Genomic DNA, 9,541 nt, shown 5'->3' on the forward strand with positions numbered 1-9,541 from the left:
CTCAGAATGTGGCCTTGTTTGGAAATAGTCTCTGTAGAGGTAATCAAGTCAAGATGAGGTCATTATCGTGGGCCCTAATCCACAATGACCGGTGTCCTCGTAAAAATGAGAAATCTGGACACAGAGAGAAACACATAGAGGGACGACAATGTGAGACACAGAATACCATAGAATAGAAGTTAAGGAATGCCTGAGGCTACCACGAGCTAGGAGTAAGAAATGGAACAGATTCTCCTTCACAGTCCTCAGTAGAAACCAAACCTGCTGACACCTTGATTTCGGACTCAGCTTTCATAACTGCGAAATAATAAAACTGTTGTCTAAGCCACCCTGTTTATAGTATTTTATTATGGCAGCCCTAGAAAATTAATGCACCATTTAAAATGCAAAAACAATTCTTAGTTCAAGGGCTATACAAAAACAAGCAGGCAGCAGGCTAGATGCAACCCATGGGCCATATCTAAACTATGCCCAACCTCACTGGCTCAATATCCTGGTAATCAACACATTGTTTATAATCCTATAGACGACCCAGACTTAGGGCCCCAAGTCCCACTCAAATATTTCCTCTTCGAAGAGGTTTTCCCTAAGCTCTATGTCATGTTGAGTCTGTTCTTCAGGGGTCAGGCCAGCCTTATTCATTGCTATATCCTTAGAACCTGACACATATCAACTTTCAATAATTATTCAATGAATGAGTGAATTTAAGACATAATCAGAAGCTCTTCCAGCTGGAAGAGACTTTAGATTTCATAAATCACGGTCCTTCAGTTTTCAGAGAGGCAACTTAAGTCCATAGGGTGTCAGCGATTGCCCAAAGTGACACAGCAGAAAACCCAGGATTAAAATCCACTTGTCCAGACTCCCAAATTTATAGCCTTTCATCACACATCACTCCACCTCTTAAACATACCCAGGCCTATCCTGAAACATTGGTAGTTTAGACACAGTATGTTAATCCACATTTTTACCTGAGAAGTCCACAAACAAGAAGGGATGTATTAGGAACTTAGGTATGATTAGCACCTGGCCATAAGGCAGCACAGTCAGGTTGAACAGGAGGTACAGTAGAACATTTACTGAGGAAAACTTGGTAGATACTTACCAGGGCTCCCTAGCTCCCATCCCTGTTTGTAACCTCACCTGGTTTCATTTGGGGAAATGAGCTCTTTCCCAGAGTGCAGAGCCTACCTTCCAACCACAAATATCCAATACAATACCGGCCACAGGTACAGTCAGGGGGTCTATAGGCCTAGGCTCACTCAATGGGAGGAACACTGTCTCCCAGACTTTGTAACTCCCAAGTGACACAGCACACAGTGTATTCATTACTGAATGCTAGGTAGCAAATGGCCACACACTTAGCATCTTAAAACAACATTCACAGAATTCTGGGATGTTGTGGCTGGGTTCTTTGCTCAGGGTCTGTTATGGTTAATTTTATGTGTCAACTTGACTGGGCTAAGGATGCCCATATAGACAGTAAAACATTATTTCTGGGTGTGTCCGTGAAGGTGTTTCTGGAAGAGATCAGCATCTGAATCAGTAGATTGAGTAAAGAAGATGGCTCTCACCAGTGTGAGTGGGCCTCATCCAATCAAAGGCCCAAATAGAAAAAAAGCTGGAGGAAGGGAAAATTTGCTCTCTGCTTGAGCTGACACATCCATGTTCTGCCCTTGGACATCAGTGCTCCTGGTTCTCAGGTCTTCATACTTGGACTAGGACTTGACGCTATTGGGCTCCCAATTCTCAGGCCTTTGGACTTGAGAATTGAATTATGCCATTGGCTTTCCTGGCTCACCAGCTTGCAGATGGCAGATCATGGGACTTCTCAGCCTTACAGTCATGTAAACCAATTTCTATAATAAAGCTGTGTGTGTGTGTGTGTGTGTGTGTGTGCCCATCCTATTGGTTCTATTTCTCTGGAGAACCCTAACATAGAATCTACAAGATGTTAGCCAGCCGTGTTCTTATCTGACACACCTCTTCCAAGCTCATTGCTATTATTAGTAAAATTCAATTCCTTGTTCCTTGAGTTCCTTATTTCCTTTTTGGCTGTTGGTCAGGGGTTGCTCTCAGCTCCTTGCAGCTATTCTGTGGTCCTAGCAAATGGCCCCCACCATGTTCAAAGCCAGCAATGGCACAGAGCATCCTTCTGATGCTTCAAATCTCTCTAACTTCCCCTTCTGCCTTGTTCTGCTGCTTTAAAGGGCTCATATGATTAGATCAGTCCCATCCTGCTTACCTTCATATCTAAGGTCAACTGACTTTGAACTTTATACCTGCAGAATCCTTTCACATCAGTTTATAAATTAGTGTTCTACAAAAAAGGGATTCTCACAGAAGGGGGAGTGTTGTAAAGTAGGACAGATCGAAGGTATGTAGACAGTTTTGTCAAACCATACATCTCCATCCCCCCCCAATCTGACATGCTGGTTTGAAATACTTGAGTTCTACTAAACTATAGAAAAACAACTACTGTTTACTTAAACAGAGGTAGTTAGCAGTCTATATGGGAAAAATAAATTAACTGGTCAATTTAAAAAAGATCTATTGTAATTTTTTTTATTTGAAAAGAATGGACTAGACAGAAGGTGAAGTTAAACTAACACTAGTTGAAAAATGAAACATTTGTTAAAAAAAAATCTTTCGACCTCATATATTTAACTTCTTATTTTCCTAAACCAAACGAATTCTTCTCACAGACTCAGCTGGAAGACACATACCTCAGAGTTAAGATTTTACATCTGAGCCTGTGTGCAAGGTCACCTTTCAAGACAAAAGTTGACATGGGCAGGGTTTTTGGGTTGGCTTCAGTGGAAGCAAACCTGTATCTATGTCTTCCCTTTCTAATCCAAAATTTCCTCCCAGGGATTTCTTGGTTCTATGGGGTAAAAAGACTTAGGGTAAAAAGCTCATTTGCATCTGATCACAAAAGCCTAATCTGTTACCTTCCGACCTAGGTTTTTCTGATCTTAGACATATCAAAGGAGTATTACTGCTTCAGGGTGGACAGGGTGATTGGCCTAAGCAGTCCCAGTTGCACAGAAAAAGAAAAACAAAGCAGCTCCCTTTCCCCACCCCCCCCACCCCGTACCTTGGTTTTGTCTATAGATGGCAAACTTTATATGGAAAAGTTCTGTGGTGCCAGCCTCCGTGAGCAGGACTGTGGCAGCTCTTCCCTCCTTTGTTGAACAGAGCTTGGAAAAAAGCACTGCAGAGTGAGGATGGCTGGCACCCGGCAAAACGTGCTGTGTATTTCCACAGTTGATTCCAGCATAAACAGACAATGCTAATTAGTTAGTGAAGAACCAGGAACAATCCCGTGTGGGGAAGACAAAGGCCACATGCAGGGAAATCGGGGAACGGATCGAGTGCACACTCGTGCCCATCTTCCTCCTCTCCCTCCCTGACATACCCAGGGCTCTCACTTTCCTCTTTGGGTACCCCGAAAAGTGGTGTCTAGCATTTCACTCCAGAATGTGGTATGCTGTACCTTGGAGGCATCCTTGGTTTTCAGGACTGGACAGGGGAAAGTGAAGGAGATATTTCCTACGCTGAGCTCTTGATTAGTGAATGCAAAGGATGCTGGAGCAGTACAGAGATGAAACATTCAGACTCTGGAGACTGATGGCCAGATTTAAATCTAGCTCCATCACTTATCTGTCAGGGAAAGTGCCAGAATTCACAACATAAACCCCCAAATCTCAGAGACTAAACATAGCACAAGTTTACTGCTCGCTCAGGTCACTGAACAGTGTGTTTGTGGCCTAGAGTCTCTGCTCCACACAGTCATCCAGAGACTCAGGCTCCTTCCATCTCATGGCCCTGCCATCACCCAGGGCCTTGGAGTCATCAGTCAGGGGAGAGGGAACATAGCCAGGAGGTATGTGTATCACTCTCATCCACTAGTCCATGAATCAGCACTCAGTTACACGGTCTCACTCATCTCTAAGGGAGGCTGGGAAATAGAGTCTGTGTTCCCAGAGAGAAAAGAAAAATAATTTGGTGACCAACTACCCAGTCTATGCCATAGATACTTTCTTAAGAAAGTGCCGGTGCTTTAGCTTCTTTCCCTATTAAGTGAATATATTAGTCAAGGTCCTCCAGAGAAATATAGTGTGTGTGTGTGTGTGTGTGTGTGTGTGTGTCTGAGAGAGAGAGAGAGAGAGAGAGAGAGAGAGAGAGAGAAGAGAGTATTCTGTTTATTCAAAGTTTACTTATTTAAATGTTACTCTCAATCTACAACATACCTTCACAGCAACATCTTGACTACTGTGTGACCAAATATTTGGGTACCATGGTCCAGCAAAATTAGCCATTATAATGGGTTTGATAAATTAGTATCATAAAGCACCTGGGACCACACTCAGCCAGAGAGTTCTCTGGAACTATTAGCTCACTGTCACTCCTGTGGTTGTTATTGTCCTCACTACTACTGTTCACTGAGGCTTGAACACAGCATCATAACACCACCACCCCCCGAGCTCTCCTCAGCTACCCCACAGAAATATCTAAGGAGTGACTGACTAGAAAGGGCTTATTTTACTTAGACAAATTATTTTCTTTATTTTTTAAAAAACACTTTCCCATCTACTACCTCACTCAGTTCTTCACTCAATCCTAGGAAGTGGGCAGGGCAAAATTATTCCTACTGTTCTTACTTTAAGTTGAGATTCAGAGAGGGTAGCTGCCCTCCCATTCACCTTTCCCAATCCGTGCCCTGTCCCATCCTCCTTATTCAGTTACAGAAGAACCACCCCTGTCCTGTGGGGGTGATGCCTTTCTTCTCACCTGATCTGTAATTCATTATACTATATTATATTCCCATGGAAGATACGTAACAAGTGTTGGGTAGGATTAATTGAAATACTCCTATTACGACTCTTTATGTATTCCCTGAATTAAATAGGTTTTTGTAGATAGATCTTGGAGAACATAATTCACTATTTAGAACATTTAAACTATTATTTCCACAGGAAAACAAGCCCCATGACTGGAGAAATAAACATATGAATGAACTCTTTGGAATATGACTCTGTTTATAAGAGTGTATTTCCTGCGCAAGTGCTGACACCAGGACTGGCCTTAGGCACAGCTGGGAGGCAGTTAGAGTTTGTCTTTGGTCTCCTTCCCATTCCCTGTGTTCTGGGGCTCGCCCTTCTGCAGCTGATCTGTTTTCTTCATCATCTTAGCTTATACTTAAAAAAAAAAAAAAAAAAAACCAGGACAGAAGTAGAAGTCAGAAGTCTGAATATCACACTTGGCTCTGCCTTAATCAGTTGTGCGACCTCAGGCAAGTCTTTTTACTCTGATTTCCTTGACTGTAAATCAAAGGGGCTAGACAAACTCAGGGTCGGTTGACTTTTAGCTACGTCGTTTCTCAGTCTGCTCTATGTCACCCCTCATGGGGTCAGCTGCCTGATAACTGAGACTCACATAGCTCAGCTTCCTCTCATCCTATGTAGTGGTTCTGAAGCCTCAAAGAGGGATGATAATGACCCTGAAACCTTCAACACACAAAGGAATTCATTGCTAATGGTGGGTGCCACTCTATTGGAGACATCTTTGAGGACAATGGGGCCCAGCCACTGACCCTTAAATCCTACCAATTGGGAAAAGGCACATTCTTCACCCTCTCATCAGCCAGGCCTGGGATTATGTACCCAGCCACCCATGACTAGAGAGAGAATTTTCATGCAGGCTGGAAAGATCAAGGTAACTGGAGCCATGTGGAGTTCAGTTGGAAAGTCATTCAATCACAGATATTGCCCCTCAAAATCCAAATTCCTTAGAGGGCAAATTATTTCAGCTGCCTGAGCTGGTGCGCTTTACAATGCAGTTGGTGCAGAGCCTCCTGCCCAGCAAGAAGCACGATTCCCTCTCCCCAAGGGCACTGGTGACCCCTGTGGAACCTTTTCTCCCTGACCTGCGTGCTGGCCAATCATGCTCTTTTGAAACTAGATACTCTGGGGCCAGACCTGTGCATAGCAAAAGAGGCCGCCCCAGCTCACTAATCCAACGAAAGGATAGCTTTACACAGGGCACATAGCGTTCCACTCAGCCCATAATGCCTGCATGTGTCTGGGGGCGGCATTGCTGTTAAATACCCAAGACAAATCTAGGCCTGCTGAGCAGTCCACCTACTCTTGTCGACCCTGAGCAAAATAAGTCAGACAATGTCGTATAGCACAGGCCTCAGAGTCCTAAGACCTAGGGTTCGTTCCAGTTTCTGCAACTCACTTAATACATGACCTTGGATAAGTCATTTAAATTCTGTGGGGCCTTCTACATGCTGGTTTGCCTCAGGTATCTAGGCAGTTCAGTCCAGAGCTATGTACTGGTATACTGTACAGTAATTACCACCTGGATTCCATTGTTCTACCAGTAGATTCATTTAAACTCTTTGGAGTTCTCAATAAAATTATCTAGGGGCTCTAAACCTTAATTCTAATCCAGTGGGACCTTTTGGCTTTAGGATTTTATCAATAGGGTCACATATTTCATCAACTGCAAGATACACCATAATTTTACCACTGAGAAAGAAAAACATATGCCATCTGTAATAAAATCTATCCTGATTTTAGAGATTTATAATGAAATAATGGGAAAAGAAACATACATCTAAGATGGAATGATACGTCTTGGATAGAATATAGAGAAAATTTCAAGTGACAACACTAACTTTTATTATGCACAATCTACCTTGATATTTGCTCTTCTGTTGAATTCTATTTAATATCATTTCTCCCCCAAACACTGATAATGACTCATTAAATTGATTTCAAATCCTTTAATTGGTTGCAATCTACAATTTGAAAACAATAGAATTAGTGTTTAGAATTAGGATTAGAATTAAGGTTTAGTGCCCCTAGATAATTTTATTGAGAACTCCAAAGAGTTTAAATGAATCTACTGGTAGGACAATGGAATCCAAGTGGTAATTACTATATACTATATCAGTACATAGCTTTGGGCTGAACTGCCTAGACACCTGGGGCAGACTAGCGTGTAGGCAGACTTGCTAGTGGGACAATTCAAGACGCTGGTGCTGTGGATGTGCATTGCTATACTTAAATCATGAGACATGTCAGCCAAGGCATTTGAGTGCTGATCCCTACATGCCTCCTGTGTGTTGTAAGGTATGTATCCAAAATTAGAGTGACTGAAAGCACCTAAAAAAGTGTAACAATCCTTCTCAGTAACACCCCTGCCTGGGGTGTTAGTTTACTATTTATAAACCTGGGTTAGGAGGGAAACTATCCTAACTTCTATTTTACAGGTCTCTACAGATCCAAGTACAATGGCTAATCAGAATGCTACAGTTGGTGCCATGGTTTTCCTCATATCTTAGAGTCAAATCTGTTCCATTACATGAGGTCCCAGGGAGAAATCAGATGAGGGGTTCTTTAGTTACACATTGTTTGAGCACTTTGCTATATACCACATCATTTGAGGGAGAGGTGTGTTGAGCTACAGAGATCGCTGAATAACTTTCTATTGGAATTAGAGACAAGTTGAACCACCCATCAAGAGAAGCGTAGCAAGGAATAGACTGATAAGGTCTATTTTGTGCTTCACATGGAATGAGGACTGGTCAAGAATTATCCACCAAAACATAGAACTGAAAAACTTGCTTTTCTAACGGGTTTCCAGGAGTGGATGCTGCCCAGTTGCTCTATACACATGGATAAAATGTACAGAGAATTATTGTGAGCCGGACAAAGTTTACTTCTTATTTTTCCGATTTAGCGTAGGTAGTGTGGGTCTTTGAAAATATTCCCTCGAGGAAGAACATTTAAACATTTCCCCTAGGGAAAAAAGTATCAATGAGTTCAAAGAACAAGGCAAATGTGACCCAAGAAATCTAAACCAAAGTGTTAAAACTTGGCCTCTAGAAGCAGATGATTAGAGCTTTCACTGATCTCAAAAAATTTCTTTGCTTTTCCTGGCAGATCAGGCCTATTGCTATTCTCTGCTAGAAGCTAAGATCGTCTGGATATTTGGAACCACAGCAATGAATGGTCAGGGCTTCTGCATGGGTTGGTCACTGCACAACAGCACCCAGGCAAGAGAATGGAGGCTAAGATCCAGCTCACACTCCTTTTGTCTAATGTGCTTCCTGGAACAGGGCTGCTTCTGTTTGGCGGGAGAGTTCTCTTTTTGAGTTTGCATTAAGGCAGCATATGTGTTAGTGGAGGGCCCTGTAAATGGGGAAGGAAGGAGTGAGTTATTAGCTCTATCATACTTCAGAGAACTCATGAATCACTCTCAATTCTTCCTAAATATGAGCCAGCTCTATGGAATAAATTGGTATTTTAATCCAGAAATCCAAGCCTTAGTCCAACTCTACATGTACTTATGATATAGCTGAAGTGCAGTTGTAAAGTTCTTTTAGAGGCTATTTATTAGAAATTTGGTTCAAAATCCCCATGCAATTTGAGGATGAGAGCTGGGGAAGGGAAAGGGAGTATCAGTACTGAGTACCTACGACACAATATTTTTCTCATATATTAAAGTATGCTCAAACTGGAATTATGGTTATTAAAACGGACTATACTTTGACATATCCCCCATAATTCCACACTCTGACTTGAAAGTTTAGATGAAACAGACATTTCTTCCATCTGGAAAATCTATTGCTTTCTATTATAAACCCAGCAGATCAGTTCTTTTAATCGTTAATTGTGCTAGCTTTGGCAGCAAATATACTAAAATTGTTAATTAACCAGTCAGTGCATGAGCATAAAAAGCAGGTAACCAAATTTAGGACTTTGTGTAGGCATGACTTCAAATCCAGGCCATCTTCTGAGAAGCATCAAACTGAAAACTCTATGTTGCAACTTCTCACTCCAGCCCTAGTCCAGCTTCTAGTATGTTCTCCCATTGCTTTTTCACAGGATCTCACAGACCAGTCCAACTAACATAACTGCTGCTCAATAAACCCACCCTGGATCTGGTTCCTGCTGCTCCTTTCTTAGTGGAATAATTTTTGAGACTCTGTTAATAAGCCTCCTTCTCCCTTCTCCCTGAAATTTCCCCTCATTCCCACAACTGAACCTTAACTTTCAATCCTTTCGATTCTGGAACATACTTAGCTTTCTCCCACCTCAAGACCTTCATGCGGGTTCTCCAGTCTGACCCCACCACATAAGCCATGGCTGGCTCGTCTTCATCCTCCAAGTCCCTCACATTTAGGCTTCTCCCGAGAGGCCACTCCTGCCATTCTTTTCTTTTTCACAGCTATTTCCTCCACAATTCCTATCCTACGAAGTGTCATGTAAAAACATATGTATTTCTTTGTTTGCTTGTTACTTGTTGGTCACCTCTACTAGATTTTAATCTCTGAGAATAGGCACCTTATCTGCTTTACTTCCCTAGCATACTGCCCGGTGTAGAGTAGGTAGGCACTCAATAAATTTTTGCTGAGTGGATAAATTAGCCCGTAGCATTTAATTTTTACCTCTCGTATGTAGAACAATCATATTATTCATCATCCAAACCAAGACATCTTTGAGGGTGAACTGGGATACTAACTATT

Source organism: Pteropus vampyrus, unplaced genomic scaffold (assembly GCF_000151845.1).
Source record: "Pteropus vampyrus isolate Shadow unplaced genomic scaffold, Pvam_2.0 Scaffold172, whole genome shotgun sequence".
Taxonomy (NCBI): Eukaryota; Metazoa; Chordata; class Mammalia; order Chiroptera; family Pteropodidae; genus Pteropus; species Pteropus vampyrus.